At 42.7% G+C, this 27,212-nt stretch overlaps 1 pseudogene; it reads right to left on the bottom strand.

Annotated features, from left to right (window-relative positions):
• Nucleotides 1–9,637: 9,637 nt before the first annotated feature.
• On the bottom strand, nt 9,638–26,759 carry LOC123486358 (annotated as a pseudogene).
• Between the last annotated feature and the right edge of the window lie 453 nt (nt 26,760–27,212).

Raw genomic sequence — 27,212 nt, 5'->3', positions numbered from 1 at the left:
CAACTACAAAAACAATAACCAACGATACGTGACAGAAGATCCCACCAGACCTGGACCAAGCAGTGCGCCGAGGAGGAGCAGAGAGGATGGACTTGGCAGGAGATGAGAGAGGATTGGCAAGAAAGATGACCCTAATTAGGTGGAGAGGCAATCCCAATAATTTTTTTTGGGGGGCGGTGTGGATGACGAGGCAGCAGGAGGCCGCTACAGGGGCGGATCTGCTGGTTAGGAGAGGAGGCCACCAGATTACGGGGGCTATTGGTTCGGAGGGAGCAGAAGGAAGGTGTAGAGGCACGCGAGAGGAGCTGGTTAGGCAGCAGAAGGAGCCGGGGCTAACAAAGGAACCCAGTCCCGCTCTCGCACCAAGAGTGGTGCGTGTCGCCAGTCCAATCGGACCGCGCCTGCCCCCGCAGAGTGGTGCGTGTTCCCAGCCGGCCCGGCCAAGTTCCTGCCCTCGCACCAAGCCAGTGGTGCGCGTCGCCAGCCCGGTCCGGCTGCCCTGTCCCTCGCACCAAGCCAGTGGTGCGTGTCGCCAGCCCGCTGGCCTGTTCCTGCCACTCACACCAAGCCAGTGGTGCACGCGGCCAGCCCGGTCCACCCTGTTCCTGCTCCTCGCACCAAGCCAGTGGTGCGCAGGGCCAGTCCGCACGGCCCGCGCCTGTTCAGCTGCTCTACCCGGAGCCAGAGCAGTCCGCTTCCACCGGCCATGTTCAGCTCCGGCCAGCTGCTCCACCCCGAGCCAGAGCAATCCGCTTCACCGGTCAGTCCAGCCCCGGTCAGCGGCTCCACTCAGAGCCAGAGCAGTCCGCTCCACCGGTGCCTGACCCAGCCCGGCCAGCTGCTCCACTCCGGAGCCAGAGCAGTCCGCTCCACCGGGCTCCAGTCCGGAGCCGAGCAGTCCGCCCCACCGGTGCCTGGTCCAGCTCCGGCCAGCGGCTCCAGTCCAGACCCAGACGCCAGCCCCTCTCCAGGTTCGGGGTATGTCACCCCTGACTCAGGGGACTCGGATAAGTTGAGTCAGGGTGTGTATGTTCTATGTTGTGTATTTCTATGTTGGTTTTCTAGTATTTGTATTTCTATATTGGCCGGTGTGGTTCCCAATCAGAGGCAGCTGTCGCCCATTGTCTCTGATTGGGGACCATACTTAGGCAGCCTATGGGCACTATTGAGTTGTGGGATCTTGTTCCGTGTGAGGTATGTTTTTGTGTACCTTGGACTTCACGTTTCGCTTAGTTTGTTGTTTTGTCGTGGTTTATTCGGTTAAATGAACATGTATGCATCACGCTGCGCTTTGGTCTGACCCGCTCATCAACGAGCGCGACAAGAAGCTTCACACTTTTACAGTGTTAGTTTAATCAGCTGCTTCACAATATGATACAAAACTGAATTTGACTGCACTGGGCCTTTAAAGCTGGAATCCTTAATTGGTGAAACAGCCGCACCCGCTTTTGGATATTACAAGAAGTTACTGCAAAATGTCCCTCGGACATCATTGCACACGCAATAACAGCAGAATATGTACTGCACATTTTTTTTGACCAGCTTCACAGACGCTTCCTCTCCACCGCTTATCCTCCCTTTCATTAACAAAACAATAACAAAGGCGGTGGGGCAAACAGTGGCGAATTAAAAAAACTATTATGACATATTTTGGCTTTTATTCCTCTAAATTTACACTTCTCACATTTCCAGTACGCTTGTGACCTGAGTTTCAACATGGCATTTTAAACTGGTTTTGAATAGAAATGGCATACCACACTTTTTCTCCAAGACACTAGTTCTCTATTTGTCCATGACCGCTTCTCTGGGGGCACTATTTGTACGTGACACTGTTTTTTTCTGGGGTACTATTTCCTGTGACACTGTTTCTAGGGCACTATTTCTTCCAGAGGGGTAAAAAGTAAATTACATTGACACATGAGCCAGATGAGACTCCTCTGTTTTAACAGCTGTCTTTTCCTGTCTGAGGTATGCTCAGCCTGGAGAGGAGGTCAATATGTGGTGACGACTGTGCGGATGTTCAGATAGCACCACCGGTTTACTGAATTATTGCAGGAACATTTGTACACAGACAAGTTTGCAGACATGCGCACACACAGAGACTAACAGCAGGCACATAAACATGCACACACACACACACACACACACACACACACACACACACACACACACACACACACACACACACACACACACACACACACACACACACACACAAACACACACACAAACACACACTATACCAGACTGTACCAGACTGTATGTGGGTTTCTTATTTTCAGTCCCCATCCAACAGTTAATAGGGACAAAAAAGTTGCTATTTGAAAACCACTGAGACACACTTATCATTCATCCACACAGTCAGAAGAACTTGATGAGACCACTGAAGACAAATTTCAGTTCAACTGACTAGGTATCCCCCTTTCCCTTTCCTTTTCCTGTGCAGCAATGCCAATCTGTCTCCAGATGGAGAGATAGAAGCATACCCAACATCAGGCTGTAATCATGGATGACACACTGACACTCTAGTGGTTTATGAGTGTAGGGGAGAGCTTGTTGAGGGCCCCTATAGCGTGAGCAATGATTATAGGGGAGAGCTTGTTGAAGGCCACTACAGCGTGAGCAATGATTATAGGGGAGAGTTTGTTGAGGGCGGCCACACAGCGTGAGCAATGATTATAGGGGAGAGCTTGTTGAAGGCCACTACAGCGTAAGCAATGATTATAGGGGAGAGCTTGTTGAGGGCCACTACAGCATGAGCAATAATTATAGGGGAGAGATTGTTGAAGGCCACTACAGCGTGAGCAATGATTATAGGGGAGAGCTTGTTGAAGGCCACCACAGCGTGAGCAATGATTATAGGGGAGAGCTTGTTGAGGGCCACTTGCAGAACTATGTAGTTCTTCACAGTCCACTTGAGAGAAATGGTCCTCTCAGATATGTCATTTTGGAGCAGTTTGGAGAAACATCATCACCCATGTTGCTGTCTTTTCATGAACAGTAAATAAATCAAGTGAACAATAAACACCCTGAAAAATGAGGAAGTGCAACTGTTTAAAGTAGGGATTGAAGATAGTGTTGAATCACAAGCATTGGACAGCAAACACCTTTATTCAATCAATGCATATTCACACAGTAGCCAGAATAGGGAAATAGACTAGACGCATTCTGTAGTTGAAAAATTGCAGTTTTAACAATTATTTGCACAATTTATATACTTGGGTACATTCATGAATATGCAAGCTAGCATGAGTTTTACGGCCAAGTGTCTGTGTATGAAGAATACATGTATTGGTACTAAATGACAATTATGAGAAAAATACAAATATTATCCAAATGCTGTTGTTTGATTTTGGTGTAAGTGAGCCTCTTTAAATAAATCTAAACATTGCAGTACACACTGCCTTACAAAGTCTTTGAAAAGGCAGTAAACACTATGCCATGGAGATAAAACAGGTATTGTTTTGTACATGTGATTGAACTCTGCACCCATCAAACTGCACAACATAGACCTGAACATTTTTGACAATGCACTACAGAAGCTAAACCTAAAATATTCACTATAATTGAGGTAAACAACGTTTATTTTTATTTTTTATCACCTTGAAAATAAAGTATATACAGATGTTACGCTTTTGGCAAATATACGCACATTTTAATATATATTTTTGTATTATTGTACATTCATACGGGGCAGAGAGAGAGAGAGAGAGAGAGAGAGCGAGAGAGAGAAAGAGAGACAGAGTCAGAGAGACAGGAATGTGAGGAAGATGGAGAAAGAACGCTCAAATCTACACTGCTCATCAAACATCTCATTCCAAAATCATGGGCATTGATATGGAGTTGGTCCCCCCTTTGCTGCGATAACAGCTTCCACTCTTCTGGGAAGGCTTTCCACTAGATGTTGGAACATTGCTGCAGGGACATATTTCTATTCAGTCACAAGAGCATTAGTGAGTCGAGCACTGATGTTGGGCGATTAGGCCTGGCTCGCAATTCATCCCAAAGGTGTTAATGGGGTTGAGGTCAGGGCTCTGTGCAGGCCAGTCAAGTTCTTCCACACCGATCTCGACAAACCATTTCGTATGAACCTCGCGTGCACGGGGGCATTGTCATGCTAAAACAGGAAAGGGCCTTCCACAAGCTGTTGCCACAAAGTTGGAAGCACAGAATCATCTAGAATTTAAGATTTCCTTAACTGGAACTAAGGGGCCTAGCCCAAAACCATGAAAAACATCCCCAGACCATTATTCCTTCTCCACCAAACTTTACAGTTGGCACTATGCATTGGGGCAGATAGCACTCTCCTGGCATCCGCTAAACCCAGATTCATCTGTCGGACTGTCAGATGGTGAAGCGTGATTCAGCTCTGGATTAAATGTCTTCATGGAATCAAAAGAGATGGATGGGTGGGTTTTTTATCAAACAAAGCTCTCAGATTGTGTTTTACAGTTTTTCTCCATTGGTTTGGCTTATTTCTTGAAACAGAAATTACATTCTCAAAACTACATGGACAAACCCCAAACCACTTGGCAATTGTTCACAACAGAATTGAATTTCTCATTCATTTCATCAAATTGCAAATGTCTAAGTACATGTCTCAATGTCTCAGTACATCTTTGCAAATGATTAAGCACAGGTAGCCTACATTTAGCACAATTTCCAAGTGAATAGATCTTGTTGATCTAAACTGATTGTTGATTCTCAGTCTAATGGTTGTTCGCTCCAAAACGTGTCAGCGCCATTTCATTGTATAAGTCATCACATGCACAATAGTCTGTTCAATTGTCAAAATTAGTCAAGAACATAATACCATGAATACCATATATGAATCCCTTGGAACATTTGATAAATTTATTACAGCACTTGACAGTCAGGTGAAACTAGAACTTGACTAACGAAGGAGGAGTTTCACACATCTCAGATGACCAATCAAACAGTATGTTTAGTTACCTGACAGGTGCTGTCCATGACTGTGAATGCTGCCAAACATGAGGGAAAGAGCTTGACCATGCAGGACCAGTACAATTTCTGGAACATGGAGGCACCTGGCCAAGTAAATGAACAAGGGCAACTGCCTGCTCGAGGAAGAGGAAGAAGAAGAAGAGGAGGAGGAGGAGTAAGGGGTGCGTGGTGGTGGAATAGGGGGAAGAGGCCGAGGAGCACGAAGACACCATGCTGTCCCGGATGAAATTCGGGCCACAATTATAGACCATGTCATCAACCATGGCCTCACAATGGCGGGAGGCAGGTCGCCGAGTGCAGCCTAATGTGCCTCGGCTCAACAGTCTCCTCCATCATCCAAACCTTTCGTAGGGGAAAACAGGTATGTAGTCAGTCAATGATGGAATTGTATGTTGTATAGGACAGGACACTGTGCATAGAGCAAGAAATATATTTATTTAGATATTTACCTATTCATTTAGTGTGTGTGTGTGATAGGCCTACAGTAATATCTTACCTCAATGGGATGTTATGATACTAAAAATGACAAGAAAAACATTGGAGAAAATAAACTATGGAATAGTTTATTTTCACAGTATTGATGATACAGTTTACAGTAGTATTCCAGTCACTGTGCAGTGATGCATTAGAATTGTGGTAAAGTTACTGTAAGTAAAACAACAATACAATTACATAGGTAACTCATTCTGTAAGGAATACATAAGGTATACATTACGTAATGGAGTGTTGTCCTTTGACTTCTATACTAGGATTGGACGACAACCTTGCACAGGTGGCAGAGGAAAACTTCTCAATGAACAACAAGAACAAGAGATCTGTAACATGGTGATGGCAAAAATGCCATCACATTGAGACAGATCCGCGCTGCAATCTACAAGACAATGCCATATTCCAAAATGTCAACTCTATAAGCATCTCCACAATAGACCGGATATTGAAGAAGCATCAGATGACAATGAAGCAAGTTTACAGGGTACCATTTGAGAGGAACTCTGATAGAGTGAAAGAGCTGCGTACAGTATGTACATGTAAGTCAGTTACTGGTTGTCCATCATTATAAAATTTTTACACTTAAGCAGTGGTTCCCAAACTTTTTTGGCTTCAGTACCCACTACCTGATTTGTGTATCCAGGTAATCCAGGTATGGAAGTATTTGATTTATCTGACTTCAACATTTCGCCTAAAAACTGCAGCTTACTGTATGATGCAATTATCATTATAATCCTTATTTTGAAGAATATAACATACAATAAGAAAAAGGGGTCAAAGAGCTGCAATTAGTGCCTCCCATGTAAATCTATCTAATACTGTGGTTTTACTGTAACATTTCAGTAAGTCTAGTCATTGATGATTTCCTCCCCTTTCTGTCAAATACCCCTGTAGTGTCTGCATAGGGGTACATGTACCCCAGGTTTGGAACCACTGGAGTAGTGGCCAGTAGTATATTGAACTTGTGGAGAACATAGAACATTCCTATGTAATTGTCTGTAACTGTAGTGTATGACTCTGTATGACTGATTTGATGTTTTCTTTTTTTTACGCTATTGTAGAGAATAATGGCATTGGAAGGAAACGAGACCCATCACATCCTCGTGTTTGTGGATGAAGCTGGCTTCAACCTGGCCAAGGCAAGACGGGGCGTAATACTATTGGCCACCGGCCATGGTGGATGTCCCAGGCCAGCGAGGGGGCGACACCCAGCATATCTTGCCCTCATGTTGATTTGATCCCTGAAAATGAGAGCGGTCTCGTAGGGCCTCACCTACCACAATATGTCATTGTATGGGACAATGTGAATTTCCACCGCGGCCCGCCCATCAGGGCTTGGTTCACTACTCATCCAAGGATGGTCATGGTGTTCCTACCACCTTACTCTCCTTTCCTCAATCCTATTGAGGAGTATTTCTCCGCTTGGAGGTGGAGAGTGTATGGAGCATCGGGCTCAAGATCAGAGGTCCCTGCTCCATGCAATGGACGCTATGCGTGTGAGGATATTACAGGAGATCAGTGTAGGGGATGGTTGCGACATGCACGCCGCTTTCTTCCCTCGTTGCATCGCAAGGGAGAATATACGCTGTGATGTGGACGTAGAATCTGTGGCCAGACAGACAGCAGCGTGTGGATGGCCAGGGAGGGTGAGGACAGCGACCAGTGAAGAACTGTTAGTTGTGAAACTCCAGCTTTATTTACAGCACTGTAGGCTGCATATAATTTTCATTGTTTTTTTGTTTGTGTGTTTATATTACAGCATATTATGCTGCATACATTTTCTTTTTACTCTGATGTATGGAAGTTACTTTATGTGTGTGAATGATAATGGTTACAATTTCCTTGGCAGTATGAGTGCAATGTGTGATGTCAAACCTTGGAGGCTACTCTTACCCTAAAATCCTATTTATTTTTTTTTCAGTTTTATACACAATTGTATTCTGTTAGCTAGACAAAAAACAGTACAGTAACCATTGTCAATGAAGGACTGGGCTAAGACTGAAAGGTGGTTACATGAGGGATATTTCAATGGTCCTCTCCCATAGTGACAAAACATTAAACATTTTGACTTGCAGTGCTTACACAATGCCAAAGGGACGAAGCATTTTGGGGGGCACTGACTGTTTAAATGAGAAGGAAATTTAGTTTTGACACATGCGTGAACTGTTTTGGGAGAGGTATGAGCTTTTGCAGGTGAACCATGGTGCTGTGCCGAACCATCCACGTTATTTTGGCTAAAGCACCAAGAGTGTTGAGAACGTCCGGTCTGTTTCAAGAAATGAGCCAAAGCAATTGAGAAGGATCTTTGCCATTTTCGTGGCACTGACTCCTTTATATGGGAAAGGAATTTAGTTTTGAAGCATGAGTGAACAGTTTTAGGAGAGATATGAGCTTTGCAAGTGAGCTATAGTGTTGTGCTGAACTGTAAGACTGTTTTGCCAAATGATCTTAGAGTTTTGAGAATGTAATTTCTGTTTCAAGAAATGAGCCAAACCAATGGAGAAAAACTGTAATACTGCACTATTTCCTTGATGATTAGTTTTAGTACCCAGTGCACAGTACTTCACAGCACGCCCCTCATTAAATATTTTCATGTTGATGGCTAAATGTGTGTGTGTGCGCGCATGTGTATGTGTGTGTCTGTGCATGTCTGAGTGTGTGCATGTGTGTGTCTGCAAAAATTGCATTAACCACAGTAAGTATACACCACGGTATATCACAAAAGCAAAAACCAATCCTCTGCTTACATATGACATAGATCCCATAAATGTAAAAAAGAAATGGCACTGTACAACTCCTATAACGATAAAAAGCAGCTTATGAGAGAAATTTCAATAACAAAACGGAACATCCTATCATTCTCATTTATACTCAGGAAATTGCAGGCTGACAGAGAAACATTGAATGCTCTATCTTGCCCCAGGTGCCTCTCTGTTTCTCTAAAGAAATTAATCATTTCAGGGACATACAGTCCACAGCTATTTCCATCTGTGTGGTATCAGTCTGCTGGAACTGACGACAAGCTGATAAAGGATGTATGATTATGGTACAGAAAGACACATTAATAAACAATCTGTGGCAACAATCTTCCCTTTTCATTATTATGTGTTATATATATGCCCAACCACCAACCCATCCTAACAATCTTTTCAAGGGGAGACTGCCTGAGGCAATAGCCAGTGAGTAACAGATGCACGCACACACACTGGTAAACTACTAGTAAGCTCTGCCTTCATTGCTTAGTCCAGATGTCACAAATCTGCCTACAACTCTGCTCACGCCGAGACAGCAGCCTACCAGATGTCCAGTCAGTGTCGTGGAGATGGGGGGTGTGGAAATGTGAAAAGGCTGAAATAAATGCTTTCGAAAAGTAAGCAAATACAAAGAAATCGAATGAATCTCACTGCATCAAGCCAGCAAAAATACTTTGTAAAGAACAACCGCTGCTTGCAATAAACTCACAAGAAATACTTATGTTTGGTAAAAAAATAAAATAATTAAAGGCTTGCTTGGAATGTTTGAGGGACAGTTCGAGGGTGAAATGTTCACAACGACTTTCCAAACCACTCGTGAACATTCTAGAAGGTGGCTCGTGGTCATCATTAACATCTCAGGAGAACTGATTGTCGGCCACATCATCGGGGTCACTGTAAAGGTTGGACTGAGCTACCGCCTGTAGGTTGCCATGGTTACCATTGTTATCTCCGCTAACACCGGCATTGCCACGGCAGCTGGAGACGGCCTTTTTGATGCTGTTGGTCCTGGTGTTCACGCGGGAGAGGGTGCAACATGCTACCCTGGTGGCCGGATCGGGTGGCGGGTGTTGTTGGCTGCGCAACTCCTGCTCGCCATAGCTGGATACCCGGACGAACGGGCACCAACAGAACGCCCGCTGAAGCCCGCCTCGGAACCTGTATCCAAACCACAACCCAAAACCAGACAGACATACAATGAGTGCATGGTCAGATATTTCACATTTGAGAGGTGGTTAATGAATTCTAAAGAAGGTACACTGGTAGTTTTCTCATCTGGTCTTATTTATCTAGCCAGTGGTTGCCTAGGTTGTGTTCAGTAGGCACAAAGAAGAAAACATTTTTGAACAGAACATCTAAATTATTTATGGGAAAGGCTTATCTTCATCTTATGTTTTGGTTCCTACTGAACAGCACCAAGGTGCTGGATCCTACCTGCTGCTGAGGCAGCAGTAGATGATAGGGTTATACATGGTGGAGCCCATGGCCAGCCACAGCACTGACAGGTAGACCTGCTGGATGGATCCACCTCATCAGAGCCTTGTTGAGGCCCGGCACAATGAAGTAGACATGGTATGGCAGCCAGCAGAGGGCGAAGGTCACCACCACAATGATCATCATCTTCACCACCTGGTTAGGAAGGGGATAGTGGGAGGATGGGAGGAATAGAGAGACAGGGAAGGAAGGTGAGAAAAAGAAAAGAGGAGAGAGAGAGAGAGAGAGAGAGAGAGAGAGAGAGAGAGAGAGAGAGAGAGAGAGAGAGAGAGAGAGAGAGAGAGAGAGAGAGAGAGAGAGAGAGAGAGAGAGAGAGAGAGAGAGAGAGAGAGAGAAGAGAGATAGAGAGATAGAGAGATAGAGAGATAGAGAATAGAGAGATAGAGAGGGGATAGAGGAAGAGAGAGAGAGAGAGAGAGAGAGAGAGAGAGAGAGAGAGAGAGAGAGAGAGAGAGAGATAGAGAGAGATAGAGATAGAGAGAGAGATAGAGATAGAGAGATAGAGAGATAGAGAGAGGAAAAATAAAGTACATTGTCTCTGTGTAGCTCTGAGACAAGATGTCGATCAACAGTTGGTCAGCCACCTCATGCCAAGTTTCACAGAGTGCCTGATCTGAGATGGACAGAATGTTTGACGCCGAATATATAATCTCACAAGCTGGGCACTTGATTGATTAATCATCAGGTTGGCATTTTCATTCCGCGGAAGCCGCAGCAATCTAGGATATACTTTTTTCATCACAACAACCCCTTTCAAAACCGCCATTCACACAACCTCAAAAGACAATTGCTTAATTTACACAAAAATGGTCAGAACAACCATTGATGGTCCAACGTCCATACATTGGAGATGGTAGAGCCACAAAATAATTAGATGCATTCCCAACCTGTCAACCTAGAGCCATCACAAAGGAAGCAGCTCACTTCAAAGATCCTGTGAATTTCATGAACTGATTGAGTCATTTAAAATCCTCAAAGAGCATTTCAAACTTGAAATCAGATCGCTTTCGCAAAATAGTTGGAACTTTGTTGCCTTATATGGAGGAGTTCTGGAGAAGTTTCATCTGATAGAATTTGACTTTGTCTCTTTACACGAGACTACCTGAATATCAAAGCTCAGACACGCCTGAACCATGCAAACTGCACTTTGTCCGCCTTGTCAGCGAGGAAGATCTTTGTCCATGTATCCTCACTGTTGTGTTCGCTATTGTGTTACTACTGTGTCATCACTATAACAGGTACAGTAGGTAATCTCATGATATAGTCTAGTCAACTATACTATGCTCAGAATGTCATGTGACAAGATGGCTGCCAGCCATAGAGCAATAGTGATTGTGATCACCAATGAATGGTCAGTCTGTCAGTCAAACAGTCTGAGCTCAAAGAAACTCCTCAAAGCCTTTCACATAGATTCTATTCTGTCAGTTTACTCTTTAGATTTAACCTACATTCGCTAAACCTTTGAGATTCTCCATTGAGCATGCTTTTAGTCCAGCAGTATGCTTAATCTGTGTCTGGGAAACTAATGTGCAGTAGCATTGCATGCAAAGCACTAAATGGTGGAAAAGGCTTTACAGTGGCTTGCGAAAGTATTCACCCCCTTGGCATTTTTCCTATTTGGTTGCCTTACAACCTGGAATTAAAATTGATTCTTTGGGGTTTTGTATCATTTGATTTACACAACATGCCTACCACATTGAAGATGCAAAATATATTTTATTGTGAAACAAGAAATAAGACAAAAACTGAAAACTTGAGTGTGCATAACTATTCACCCTCCCAAAGTCAATACTTTGTAGAGCCACCTTGCAGCAATAACAGCTGCAAGTCTCTTGGGGTATGTCTCTATAGCTTGACACATCTAGGCCACTGTGATTTTTGCCGATTCTTCAAGGCAAAACTGCTCCAGCTCCTTCGTTGGATGGGTTCCGCTGGTGTACAGCAATCTTTAAGTCATACCACAGATTCTCAATTGGATTGAGGTCTGGGATTTGACTAGGCCATTCCAAGACATTTAAATGTTTCCTAAAAAAGTGTTGCTTTAGCATTATGCTTATGGTCATTGTCCTGCTGGAAGGTGAACCTCTGTCCCAGTCTCAAATCCCTGGAAGACTGAAACAGGTTTCCCTGAAGAATTTCCCTGTATTTAGCACCACTATAATTTCTTCAATTCTGACCAGTTTCCAGTCCCTGTTGATGAAAAAACATCCCCAGCTGATCTGCCAGCCACCATGCTTCACTGTGGGGATGGTGTTCTCGGGGTGATGAGAGAGTGATGAGAGGTGTTGGGTTTGAGCCAGACGTAGCGTTTTCCTTTGATGGCCAAAAAGCCCAACTTTAGTCTCATCTGACCAGAGTACCTTCTTCCATATGTTTGGGGAGAGTCTCCCACATGCCTTTTGGCGAACACCAAACGTGTTTGTTTATTTTGTTCTTTAAGCAATGGCTTTTTTTTCTGGCCATTTCCGTAAAGCCCAGCTCTGTGCAGTGTATGGCTTAAAGTGGTCCTAGGGACAGATACTCAATCTTCGCTGTGGAGCTTTGCAGCTCCTTCAGGGTTATCTTTGATATCTTTGTTGCCTCTCTGATTAATACCCTCCTTGCCTGGTCCGTGAGTTTTGGTGGGGTGGCCCACTCTTGGCAGGTTTGTTGTGGTGTCAGATTCTTTCTATTTTTTAATAATGGATTTAATGGTGCTCCGTGGGATGTTCAAAGTTTCTGATATTGTTTTATAACCCAACCCTGATCTGTACTTCTCCACAACTTTGTCCCTGACCTGTTTGAAGAGCTCGTTGGTCTTCATGGTGCCGCTTGCATGGTGATGCCACTTGCTTAGTGGTGTTGCAGACTCTGGGGCCTTTCAGAACAGGTGTATATATGCTGAGATCATGTGACACGTGGTCATCAGTAGCTCAATTGGTAGAGCATGGCGCTTGTAACGCCAGGGTAGTGGGTTCGATCCCCGGGACCACCCATACGTAAAAATGTATGCACACATGACTGTAAGTCGCCTCGGATAAAAAGCGCCTGCTAAATGGCATATTATTATATATTATACTTAGATTGCACACAGGTGAACTTTATTTAACTAATTATGTGACTTCTGAAGGTAATTGGTTGCACCAGATCTTATTTAGGGTCTTCATAGCAAAGGAATACCTGGAATAGTATAAAGTAATCCTTCTATTTAACTAATTATGTGACTTCTGAAGGTAATTGGTTGCACCAGATCTTATTTAGTGTCTCATAGCAAAGGAATACCTGAATAGTATAAAGTAATCTTCTAGGTTGCAAGGCACTGTATATCCCACAGATATAGACATCCTAAAGATTTAGATTAACAGTATGTCTCTGGGCTTGGTCATTTTAACACATTTACATATAATACGCGAAAAAATGCTAATATCAGGGATGCTGACTTGCATTGGTTTTGGGCCAAGAATGCAAAGTAAGTTAGCATTTGGAGATAGTGGCCATGTAAACAAAACCAAAGCATGGATTGACTATTTACCTTGTCCATAGACTGCTACAGGGTAAGGAAACTAATATGTCACTTTGTTATTTGGCCGAACTATCCTTTTAACTACCAAGTAGAAAAATAAATCCAAATACAGCAGTACTTCAGTCCCTTAAGGCTCGAAATGAATAGCCTTGATGTAGGAGCCCTGAAGTCAATCTCACTTTAGTGGAGAAGACTCACAGCTGGTGTTAGCCCTTCATCACAGACTAAGATAGTCCTAGCGGAGAACAACAACAAGGGCATCTGGACGATGAATGATTTGGTCGTGATTGCAGTCTGTTGGGGCACACATGAATACAACCCAAAAAAGGCTAAAACCATTAGACGACAGCTGCTTGGGTTAAACAAGTTAGGCTAAGTGAATTAATTAGAAGAAGGTGTTGTATAGAGTGGTTCATAGTTAATGTCTTCATGTATGAAAACATTCCAAAGCACTCTTCGGTTATGAAATCAGCATTTACATTCTTTAGCTTTTCGAAATGGTTTCACAGCTTTGACAAGGGATCACATTGAAATGCAGGTCAAACCTTATTCATTAACCTCCGACAGGGAAAGGATAATCAAGTGATCAATCAAGCTGTCAGTCACTTGTTTATGAACAACAACAATTAGGGATCTTATAATCAAGGATTAACTAGGCTCCACCTGCATCATCTTCTGGATGATTAATAATGTGGCATAAAGCTTATGAAGCAGTGGCATCTTTTGTATGTACAGTGTGTTTGGGACTCTGCATCTAATGACGAAGCAAACGTTGTCTGGTGGAATCCTCTCTGGAGCACTCAGAATAGGAGCTACACAAAGTAGGAGAAAGGTAACCATGACGTAAGACACAGCAGGTTACAGGTAGTTGACGCGAAACACTGGTGGTCTGCTGAAGCTGTCACAGCATGGTTAAATTGAGCTGGGTGGGAACAGATCGCTGACCTAATTAACAATTACTTTTCAACTAACCACAGAGTAGGACCTGATGGTTTGACAATGGGTGACATTCAGCCTAATGAACCTCTCACAGCCCTCATCTAGCTATGGTAAAAAGGGTTTGGCAGGGACGTTAATGGCAAATCCAGCAACAGGCTTATCAAAATGATGCAGTCATTTAGCAGATGCTTTTATCCTAAAATGACTTTAGTCTGTATTTGTGGCCCATTCAAACCCACTGAGCAATTGGAACTGTGTATAATGCAAGGTTCACTAACCTTCCTTCACTGCGTTGCTCAAACTAAATCAGAGATATCAAGCTTTATTGAGGTGCATTTCACAACAACAACAACAACAACAACAAAACTATAAAACAATCAAAAAAGAGAACCAGTTCTGAAATAAGATAAGAGCAAGTAACAACACCAAACATGTGCTGGTCCCGAGGTCAAATGTCAGACAGGATCACAGGTTACATCCCTGGATAAATCACTGTAAATGATTTCCGGCTTCATGGCCTCGCCTATTTCCAAAACAAAGAACCAGGTGTGCTGATCCCTCGTAATTGAGTGTAATCCCCATTAATAAAACAATAACAACCCTGAAATACAGACTGGGTTCCCTCACAGGGTGTCCTGGAATAATCCCATATCCCAATAATTCCCATATCTAGACCTGTCGTGTTGGGCGTTGCCTTTCTATAATCTGTGCTCCTGTAATGTTAAACCCACATCTGGCATAATAGATGTTAGTCACACGGGTTCAAATGACCTGAATCTTTATGGATAACTGTGGGGACCAGGGTTCGTATATATAAAGCATCTCAGAATAGGAGTGCTGATTTATGACCAGTTTTGCTTTTAGATCACAATGAATACGATAACATGGACAGGGGGAACCTGATCCCAGATCAGCACTCCACTCGGAGACGCTTGATACATACGGAGCCTGGACCCAAGCAAAGATGCATGATGAGATACACTGTGTCCAGTTAATGGAATGCATTGTAATCTCTAAAGAGGGAGACTAATCTCTGTTGTTTCCCCGCGTAATGCTGGATTACCTGATGGGTCTCCAAATCCAGTGGGGAACACAGAGAGATCTTTGTGCCATGTACAGGGTCAGCAATTTTTTCAATGGTATAGCTACATCAATTATTGTAATGACAATGTATTGGGTCAAACACTGAAAAACCCTCAAATCCACCAGAAGTGCCTGTTCAGTGTATTATTATTGTTTGCAGAAATTATTTTCAGAACCACATTTCTAAAAGGCCTACAGTATTCTAGTCCTCACACCAAATTAACTGGAGTGAATGAAACTAAGACAATTGGGACGCCCCCATGATTGTGCCAGTTAAAATGAATGGCTGAATCTACTGCATTCAATCAATGGTTGACACATTGGTTTCAAATGGATTACGTGCTTTACCAATGGAGTTGTATTTTTGCGTTACTTCCTCTTGGCTGTGAGCTGGCTGTGGTAGTTATCTGATGCTTCCCCTGGGATCTCTCCTCCCCACAGCGTCACCCCCACAATGGTGTAACGTGATACCCATTACCACTAGGGGCAGCACATACACCAGCACCGCCACAATGATATGATACCGTATACCAGAGAACGATAAATAGCTGTAAGAGGAAGGAAAAGCAGAGCATTCCTGTGAATGTAATGGAAAACATGGTAATTCTGCAGATTATATTTAATCTAATTCACATTTATATTCAGTAGTCTAGTTTGCTCTCCTCCTTAACTAGTCTGCACTGGTTGTGACAGTGATAGATAGATAGATAGATAGATAGATAGATAGATAGATAGATAGATAGATAGATAGATAGATAGATAGATAGATAGATAGATAGATAGATAGATAGATAGATAGATAGATAGATAGATAGATAGATAGATAGATATGTATGTATGTGTGTGTGTAGGAAATTCCCCTACTCATACGGACTGACTTTCCAATTACCCAATCACCACCCAGTTCTTCCTCCAGAAGCGGGACACTCACCACCTTAAATTAACTCACCTGTATGCAATCAATGTGGCAACCTGACAAACCTTCAGTTAATTCCAGTCTTTGTTGATACCCACAATTATTAAAGGATGCGTTTATTCAAAGTATACTGAACAAAAAATATAAATGCAACATGCAACAATTTGAAAGATTTTACTGAGTTACAGATCATATAGGAAATCATTCAATTGAAATAAATTAGGCCCATCTATGGATTTCACATGACCTGGAATACAGATATTCATTTGTTGGTCACAGATACCTTTAAAAAAATGGTGAGGGTGGATCAGAAAACTAATTAGTATCTGGTGTGACCACCATTTGCCTCATGCAGCGCAAACACATCTCCTTCGCATAGAGTTGATCAGGCTGTTGATTGTGGCCTGTGGAATGTTGTCCCACTCCTCTTCAATGGCTGTGCGTTGTTGCTGGATATTGGTGGGAAATGGAACACGCTCGTACACGCCAATCCAGAGCATCCCAAACATGCTCAATGGGTGACATGTCTGGTGAGTATGCAGGACATGGAAGAACTGGGCATTTTCAGCTTCCAGGAATCGTGTACAGATCCTACATGGGGACCTGCTGGGGCCTGCTGAAACATGAAGTGATGGCAGCAGATGAATGGCACGACAATGGGCCTCAGGATCTGGCCATGGTATAGTGCATTCAAATTCCATCGATAAAATGCAATTGTGTTTTGTCCGTAGCTTATGCCTGCCCATACCATAACCCCACCGCACCATGGGGCACTTGTTCACAACATTGACATCAGCAAACTGTTCCTCCACACGACGCCATACACGCTGTCTGCCATCTGCAGTTGAAACCGGATTAATGCATGAAGTGCACACTTCTCCAGCCGTGCCGGTTGCCATCGAAACTGAGCATTTGCCCACTGCAGTTGGTTAGGACGCCGAACTGCAGTCAGGTCAAGACCCCGGTGAGGACAACGAGCACGCAGATGAGCTTCCTGAGACGGTTTCGACAGTTTATGCAGAAATCCTTCAGCTGTGTAAACCTACAGTTTCATCAGCTGTCCAGGTGGCTGGTCTCAGACGATGAGGTGAAGAAGCCAGATGTTAAGGTCCTGGCTGGCGTGGTTGCACATAGTCTGTGGTTGTGAGGCTGTTTGACGTACTCGCCAAATTCTCTAAAACAACGTGGGCACATTACTACACATTTTAGAGTGACCTTTTATTGTGCCCGGCACAAGGTGCACCTGTGTAATGATCATGCTGTTTAATCAGCTTCTTGATATGCCACACCTGTCAGGTGGATGGATTATCTTGGCAAAGGAGAAATTATCACTAACATGTATGTAATATTTTTTTGAGAAAAAAACTTTTTGTTCATATGGAACATTTCTGGGAACTTTTATTTCAGCTCATGAAACATTGGACCAGCAACTTTACATGTCACATTTATATTTTTGTTCAGCATAAGTTTGTGCTCCTTTATCGTGACCTTTGATTTGAGCACATTTTATATGTTTGTTATGTGCCATTATTGATCGTATTCTTTGTTGGTATTAAGTAACTCCATTGCCTATGTATGTTTGTGTAGATATTGATATGTTACTTAGATCCTTTTTTCATATTGTAGTTACTTATTGAGTTTGAGTATAGGAGCCAAAAGTTTGCACGCCATCAAGGGTTTTTCTTTATTTTTACTATTTCTACATCAAAACTATGAAATAACACATATGGAATCATGTAGTAACCAAAAGTGTTAAACAAATCAAAAGATATGTTATATTTGAGATTCTTCAAATAGCCACCCTTTCCTTGATGACAGTTTGCACACTGCTTGGCATTCTCTCAACCAGCTTCACCTGGAATGCTTTTCCAACAGTCTTGAAGGAAGTTCCCACATATACTGGCTGCTTTTCCTTCACTCTGTGGTCCGACTCATCCCAAACCATCTCAATTGGGTTGAAGCCGGGGATTGTGGGAGGCCAGGTCATCTGATGCAGCACTCCATCAGCCTCCTGTCAAAAGCCCTTACACAGCCTGGAGGGGTGTTGGGTCATTGTCCGTTGAAAAACAGATGATTGTCCCACTAAGCCCAAACAAGATGGGATGGCGTATCGCTACAGAATGCTGTGGTAGACATGCTGGTTAAGTGTGCCTTGAATACTAAATAAATCACAGACAGTGTCACAGCAAAGCACCCCCACACCATAACACCTCCTCCTCCATGCTTTACGGTGGAAACTAACACATGCAGAGATCATCCGTTCACCCACACCCACGCCTCACCAGGACACAGCGGTTGGAACCAAAATTCCCCAATTTGCAGGTCTCTTCTTCTTATTGGTGTCCTTTAGTAGTGGTTTCTTTGCAGCACTTCGACCATGAAGGCCTGATTCACACAGTCCCCTCTGTGAAGCATTTATTTGGGCTGGTAACTCTAATGAATTTATCTCTGCAGCAGAGGTAACTCTGGGTCTTCCATTCCTGTGGCGGTTCAGAGTGCCAGTTTCATCATAGCACTTTATGGTTTTTACACACACTTGAAGAAACTTTCAAATCTCTTGAAATGTTCCAGATTGACTGTCCTCATGTCTTAAAGTATTGATGGACTGTCATTTCTCTTTTGCTTATTTGAGCTGTTCTTGCCATAATATGGACTTGGTCTACCTTGTCACAATACAACTGATTGGCTCAAACGCATGAAGAAGGAAAGAAATTCCACAAATTAACTTTTAAGAAGGCACACCTGTTAATTGAAATGCATTCCAGGTGAAGGCTGGTTGAGAGAATGCAAAGAGTGTGCAAAGCTGTCATCAAGGCAAAGGGTGGCTATTTGAAGAATCTCAAATAGAAAATATATTTTGATTTGTTTAACACTTTTTTGGTTACTACATGATTCCATGTGTGTTATTTCATAGTTTTGATGTAGAAAATAGTAAAAATAAAGAAAAACCCTTGAATGAGTAGGTGCGTCCAAACTTTTGACTGGGATTGTATGCGTTTGACTAGTGCCTGTATTATTGGCCATGTTAATTGCCTTACATCAGGAGCTCTCAACCCTGTTCCTGGAGAGCTACCCTCCTGTAGGTTTTCAATCCAACCCTAGTTGTAACTAACCTGATTCAGTTTATCAACCAGCTAATTATTAGAATCAGGTGCGCTAGATTAGGTTTGGAGCAAAAAATCTATGGGACGGTAGTTCTCCAGGAATTAGGGAAAGAGCCCTGCCTTACATTGATATGTAAAGTGATTTTATTGTTGATTCCTAGAGAAAACCATCCTTATCCTCGCAACATTCTTTAATCTATGAATAAACCAGGAATTAGCCCTTTTGAAGTGTACCTCCAACTCCCTAGTGTTCTTATTGCACACCACCACAGTAGCCCACACACAAACCATCAGCAGCAAGTTCACCTCAATATACAGTTTCATTTCCAACCAACCCAAAACTGTTTTCAGATCAGTGAAGATGAACAAGAGCAGGTGAGTAAAGGAAGCCACTTTATAATATTGAGATGCACCGGAGTGTCTCACTCACATGAAGGAGTCGTCCGAGGGCCGGGGCCAGGCCACGTAGCAGATGGTCCGGCGGGGGCAGGGTGCGGATGGTGGAGTAGAAGCAGAGGGGGAAGGCCAGCACCACGGCCAGCGCCCAGATACACACAATCACCACCTTGGTGGCTGTGGCTGACAGCCGGGGTTTCAGCGGGTGGATAATGGCCATGTACCTGCAGGGATGTCAAATCAAATCAAGTTTTATTTATATAGCACATTTTAGACATGAATGCGACTCAATGCGCTTAAAAGGAAAAAAAATTAAATAAAAAAACTATGAAAATAAAAACAGAAATATTTACTACACTACAAACATAACAGGATAAAAAACTAAAGAATAGCAATTAAAACTGAAAGACTAAAAAATCACCCTAAGGAAAAGCAAAGCTAAAAAGGTGTGTTTTAAGATATATTTTAAATATGTCCACAGTTTTGGCCCCTCTCAGGTTCTCTTGCAGGCTATTCCAGAGGCTGGGGGCATAGTAACTAAAGGCTGCCTCTCCATGCATCTTGGTCCTTGGCTTTGGGATAGTTAAAAGGCCAGTGCTAAAGGACCTGATGGACCTACTGGGTACATTATTCAAAAGCATGTCTGACATGTATTGGGGGTGCACAATTGTGGATTGATTTAAAAACCAATAGAAGAATCTTAAAATTAATTCTCAAACTCACAGGAAGCCAGTGCAGAGACTTTAAATCCGTGTAATGTGTGCTCTCCTTCTGGCCCGTGCTGCTGCATTCTTTATGTTTTGCAATTGGCCAATGGCTTTCTTGGGTAGATCAGACAGGAGAGCATTACAGTAGTCAGGCCTGCTTGTAATAAAAGCATGAATGAGTCTCTCTGTATCAGCCTGAGATAGAAACGGCCACACCTTGGCAATGTTCCTCAGGTGGTAAAAAGCTATTTTGGTCACATTCCTAATGTGTGATTCGAAATTGAGTTCAGAATGTAAAATGACACCTATGTTTTTTTATCTGGTGTTCTATCTTATTTGACTGTGAAATAAAATATGTGGCCAGATTCTGTGTGCTTTAGTAAGTACCTCGGTCTTGTCTTGATTTAGCTGGAGGAAGTTGTGAGCCATCCAAGTATTTAAATCACTAATACAGTCTAATAATTTATCTGTGGAGCTAAAATGTACTGGTGACACAGAAATGTAAAGCTGTGCATCGTCTGCATAGCAGTGAAAATCAATGTTGTGCTTTCTGATAACGCTGCCAAGGGGCAACATATATATAAACTGAACCCAAAATCGAACCTTGTGGAACGCCACATGGGATATGTATTTTCTCTGGGTTATGTTCACTAAGGGTGACAAAAAACTCTTGACCGGGTGAAATAGGTCCTAAACCAATTTAGAACTGGACCAGAGAGACCAACCCACCTCTCCAGTCTGTCTAGAAGGACATCATCATGCAGCACTTAAATCCAAGAGTACAAGGACAGAGAACTATTCGGCATCTGTGTTGGCTCTAAGATAATTTACCACTTTAACTTAGGCAGTCTCTGTGCTGTGGTGGGCAAGAAAACCAGATAGAATTTTTTTCAAAAATACAGTTCCCACTTAAAAAAGAGCAAAAACTATTTCTCCAGAATTTCTAAGAATGGAAGGTTGAGATTGGCGAAAATTGCTAAAAGCTGAAAGATCTAGATTACTTTTCTTCAGAAGGGATTTCAGAAGGGATCTCCATAGTGCCTTGCGTGGTACGCTGGCACATATCATCATACTTCTCATCAGGTCTTGTTTGACTGATACCCAGCCTAATGTTGGTCATCTTATCTCTGAAATACGCCACTAACTCATCACATTTAGAGGTTCATATAGTTTTGCGGGGGTAGGATTTATCAGGCCATCAATGGTCGAGAATAGCACTCTCAAATTATTCTGATTATTAATGATCAAGTTAGAGAAATGAGCCTGTCTGGCATTTCTAATTGCCTTGTTATATATGCCAAGTTGCTCTCTCAGACTATCATAATGGACCTGCAACTTGATGATCAGATAAAGCGTACGTAAACAATAGAGGATTTGTCAATAGAAAGCCCCTCTGTAATAATCAGGTCCAGAGTATGGCCACAGTTATGGGTGGGCCCAGTAACAAGTTGGATAAAGACCATAGAGCTCAAAATATTAATACATTCAATGGCCTTGGAGTCAGTCTCTTTGTCAACATGAATATTGAAATCGACCAACACAATGATTTTATTATTGTTCTCAAGGACAACATTTTACTTTTTTGTCATTTTAGCAGATGCTCTTATCCAGAGCGACTTACAGGAGCAATTAGGGTTAAGTGCCTTGCTCAAGGGCACATCGACAGATTTTTCACCTAGTCGGCTCGGGGATTAGAACCAGCGACCTTTTGGTTACTGGCACAACGCTCTTAACCACTAAGCTACCTGCCGCAGCTACCTGGGGCAGTGCTTTGGTGGCCTAAACAGGGTTATAGCCAGCACTGGTGGTTGACATTTAAACAGTATAGCATGATGCTCAAAAGACCCAAAGTTGCCAAATGAAATGTCCTTACAGCTGAGAGCACTAGTAAAAATGGAGGCTGTCCCCCCACCCTTTTTCCCTTTTGTGATAGAGTATGAAAAGCTGTAGTCCGGGGGGAGGCTACAATTAGAGCGGCACTACAGTCTGAAGACAGCCATGTTTCAGTGAGAAAGATGCAATCAAATTTGCGCTCAGTAATAAGGTAATTCACGAGAAAGGTTTTACTAGTGATTGCTCTAACATTTAAAAGTGTCATATTCAATGAGTTTGGGCCACTCTGCCCCTGGTGCATCTGCCTCGAGGTAACCAATGGAATAACAACCAAATTATTAACATTACAACCACATTTTTTCTCCAATCTATCAGAATGGTAAGATATGACAGTTTGTATAAACTCACTAAAAGGCGGCGTTAGAGGAACAGAAATTAGGTTACGCACAACAACCATAGTGCCATTTCTACGGGAGTTGATATGCTTTCCAAGTCTAACAGGGAGGACTGGAGCACTACCAGACCCTGTCCGTCAGTCTATAAAATGGTCTCTGAAACAGTTCAAGAGGTCAAAAGGTCAGTCAGGGGTGTGAAAGCAAAGATGGTGGATAAATGAAGATTTCTTACTCAGGCCGTTTACAATTAAAAAACATTGTCACAGTTCCGGTCTACTTAAGCGGTGGCTCTCCCATAGACACCAATGTGATCGCAGCTGTGTCTGGTCTACTTCATTGACTGTATATGACTTTTTTTTATTTTGAGTAGCGCTTATGCCCTGACTAAAGTTAATGCATACAATTTAGTATGCAGCACCCACTGGGTACACACTGGTTGAATCAACGTAATTTCCACATAATTTTAATGAAATTACGTTGAACCAACGTGGAATAGACGTTGAATTGACATCTGTGCCCAGTGTGGAAATGTCTTGTTGTACAACTGCATTCTTTATAAGCTCTCATTTGTATTTACAAAAATATATTTGGCGGTGGCTGTGTTTGATCAACTATAAAAGCGACAAAAAGAGGATGAGATGCGAGTGTTGTTTCTGTCTCGCTGGAGAGTTCTGAGTGTTGTCAAACATTGAGGCCTCCATTTTCCGAATTCAAGCTCCTCTTGACAAAAGCCAGACCGCAGTTTGAAATACTACGATGTCAAATCAAACAGTAAATGAAATACCGATCTTCTCTGGAGCAGTGTGTCTCTGTGTCTGTGCCCAATTTCAGATTGCTTTAACATATATTTACAGTATCTCAGGTACTCAAAACAAAGGATGCCCCATGTGGAGCTAGTTATGATTGATTGACTCTGACTCTTCCCAGTCTATCTTTAATTGGATTCAACAGTGCTGTTTGTTTGGTTTTCGGTAAACATAGATTCCATTTCCCCAGAACTTACTGCTAGACTGTCAGGTTTCATCCTCAGTCTCCCCTTACCTATTACCTTACCTTACCTTACCTTACCTTACCTTACCTTACCCTTACCCACCCTGCCTGCCTGCCTGCCTGCCTGCCTGCCTGCCTGCCTGCCTGCCTGCCTGCCTGCCTGCGTGAGTGTATACCTGTACTGAGTGTGTGCTCTGTCTTTGATTCTGTGTATCAAAGGCCCACAGTAGGCCTATAAGTAGTCAGGTCGTGCTCATGCCCAGGCAGATTAACTCCTTTGACTAACTTCAAAGTGAGATGAAAAGAGATGTTGGACTGTAGTCCTACTGTGCAGCACAACGTGTAAAGGTATAAGATTGACCTCCAGACACCTGGGGCCTCATTTATTTCTGTTTTGATGTTAAGGTTATAAAACAGTCATAAATAATTATTAGTAGGCTACTGTTATTTGAGTGAATTCCGAAAAAGTGGGACACTTTTTGCATTTCTGTCTACTGTAACCTCTTCACACATCTATCCAACACATTATACATTTCTGAAATCCTCAGATGTTTCTGTAGAGGTGTGAGCAGAATGTTTTTATCTTCAGCGTTGACTTAAAAAAAATCAAAAATCATGCCTATAGCGAGTGCCAAACACTGTCCGCACATTCTGCAAGATTGTCTATTGAACAATTTAAAAGATAAATGCTGTCTACAGCCCACACTTCTATGCAAAAGACAAATTGTTGTTCAATATTTTGTTTATCAATACATGATTGTGTTTCTATCTCCTGTCTTGATAAAGGCTCTGAGATTAAATAGGCTATGATGTCACGCTCCTATCGCACAGCAATACTGTAGCCTACCGTTACTGTCATAGGCTACCGGTCTATTTACTTTTGAGCATGGTTGGCTATTAAATGTGCGATGGATAAATGGTAGCCTAATATTTGTTATATAGAGGGAATAAACCAGTTATGTCTGAAAAGTAGAGACATGCCCTGTTATATGATTATGATTTAGGCCTATATAATAAATGTACATATAGGCTATTAGGCGAGATGCTGCTATGTAATCTTCTTACCAAGGCAAATGCATCTGTTTTATAAAGGCCTACGTTTTATTGTTTTCATTAGCCTACCATTATTATAATTCCTGTGCGTCAAACAACTCTATTTCCCCCAAAAATAACAACATTTGCTTGCAATTCAGTTGATCAACCAATAGAAGTTCTGAGTATGCATGGTCTTAGATATGCATGGAGATACACACTTTCCCATCAAGTTCAAAATGGATGGATACCAACTTTTGTAGGAAAACTGGCACACGCAAAATGTGTGTATTTTTCGTCCACATGCACCTTTGATAAATGAGGCCCCTGCAATGTTTCACCCCGAGAAGAAGCACAGCAGGGTAAATCCAGTGTGTGCTACAGGAGGGGGTCGCAGTTCTGGAGCGACCCACTAGGTGTCATCCTCCGACAACCTTAGGCACCTCCTCACTCACAGTCTGGACTAATAAGTATCCTATTGGTGTCACCTGTGTCTACCTGTTCACCTGTGTATTTATGCCCTCACTTCCCTTGCTCAGTTTTCTCTGTTAGTTTCTCTATGTCCAGCAGTACTACTCAGTGTCTGATTGGAGACCTATGTACAGGTACTTGAGAAGTGTTCCCCTGTTTCGTTATTTGTTTCAGTCGTAAGTAGTTTTCGGCTGTCAGACGGTTTTTGGAGACTTATTTGTCGCCTTTCTTTTTATCGTGATAAGTCCGTTTATTTTGTATTCTGGCTTCGGGACCACCAGTAAAGATCCTTGTTTCACCATCTCTGCCACTGCCACTGTATATCCTGCACATTTCTATATTTTAGTCATTTAGCAGACAATCTTATCCAGAGCGACTTACAGTAGTGAGTGCATACATTTTCATACTAGTCCCCTGGGAATCGACCCCACAACCCTGGTGTTGCAACCGCCATGCTCTACCAAACTGAGCTACACAGGACTGCACCGCACCTGGGTCACACCCTCACACCAACTGTACACATGTGTATGCACACGTGCGTGTGTTTATGAGGGCAGCTTGCTCGCTCGTGTGTGTCTGTGTGTTGGTGTTAGTATAGTTTTCATATAAGCACTCTTGGCACTTAAAGCCATTATTTCACAGCAGGTACTGCATTTTAATTATTTAATCAGCACGTCCCTCCATAATGATAGGTTGGCTGCACAGTGGAGCTCATTAGACGTAATCTATCTCTTTTATACACCAACTAGTAATGCAATGCTTGATCAAATCCTCAAGAACCTTAATCGTTTTCTCATTTTAGGGCTGAAATGGCACCCTATTCCTTTATAGTGCAGTACTTTTGCCCATCACCCATAGGGCTCAAAAGTAGTGCAATATACAGTACAGGGAAAAAGGGTGCCATTTGGGATGCACATTGTGTCGCAGGATCTTTATTAGTTAGAATAGTGGATTAAAAGCTACATTCAGTTCATTCTCATTTTGAGAGAATGTAAGGAGAGGGTTGGTTTCCCATTTGTTTGTGTGTTTGTGTTAATGACCTGTATGCATACATGGCATGAATAACAGGCTATTATGATGCATGAACATGTTGGCATCTGAGCAATATCAGGTGCCTTGTTATATATACCATTAGGCCTACCTTTTTCTTATTTGATTTTAGGGTTTGATTATAGAATCAGTACATTAGGCTATTATACACTAAACCGGCCTAGCATTAAATAAATCATAATAAATTGTCACATTTAATATAGGCCAATACAATGCATTTCACCAAATGTAATAGAATGTATGAGATTGAAGTTGATGTCTCCAGAGCTCACCTGTCGACTGCTATTGCGCTCATTGAATAGATGCTTGAAAACACTGCTGTTACTGGGAAAAAGTTGTGGAACTTGCAGTATGATTCTCCAAAGTACCAATTGCCGTGAGCAGCATATATGAAATTAATCAACGTGTTGAACGCGGCCATTGAGGCGTCGGAGAAAGCCAAGTTGAGTAAAAAGTAGTTTGTCACGGTCCGCATCCTCTTGTGTGCCAATACGATCCAAATCACTATCAGGTTCCCAAAAACCGCCACGGCGAGCACAAGGCTGTACGCGACGGACCATAGCACGATGCGCCAAGGCGGTTGTACGAACTGATTTGTAAAGGTCCTAGTTGTGTTTGATCCATTGCTTGCCGCAGCCATTCCCTAGTCTCCCTGCCGAGATTTACTTGGATTCAATGCCTGGAGGTGGCAGCAGTTGCATTGGCACACACCTCTTCATTTATATTTCTGTTCCCAGTACAGAGCCAACGCGTTTGGGAGCAGTTGACACTTGAGGTGCGCGGAACTTCTTGATCTATAGGATAGGCTACTACTTAAATAGGATACCGATAATATTCTAACGGTTCTTTGGAAACAGAGATTGTCCTTTGTTTTGCTCCGCATAAGTGAACGTATCCTAGAGCTCTGGGCAGCAGTAGGATCAAAAGGGATTGACTGTGCTGAGTCGTGCGCTGCGCATAGTGAATCAATCAGGTGGTGTTCCATTAAATTCCACACATCACACTCCACTCCCCTTTCTAATAACATCCTCAGTCATTCACTGGAATGCATCTGCAACTGCGCAGCACTTTGAAAACTGTAGATAATTCAGCT

Source organism: Coregonus clupeaformis, unplaced genomic scaffold (genome assembly GCF_020615455.1).
Source record: "Coregonus clupeaformis isolate EN_2021a unplaced genomic scaffold, ASM2061545v1 scaf1167, whole genome shotgun sequence".
NCBI classification, from domain to species: Eukaryota; Metazoa; Chordata; class Actinopteri; order Salmoniformes; family Salmonidae; genus Coregonus; species Coregonus clupeaformis.
This window is presented reverse-complemented; position numbering and strand designations above follow the sequence as displayed.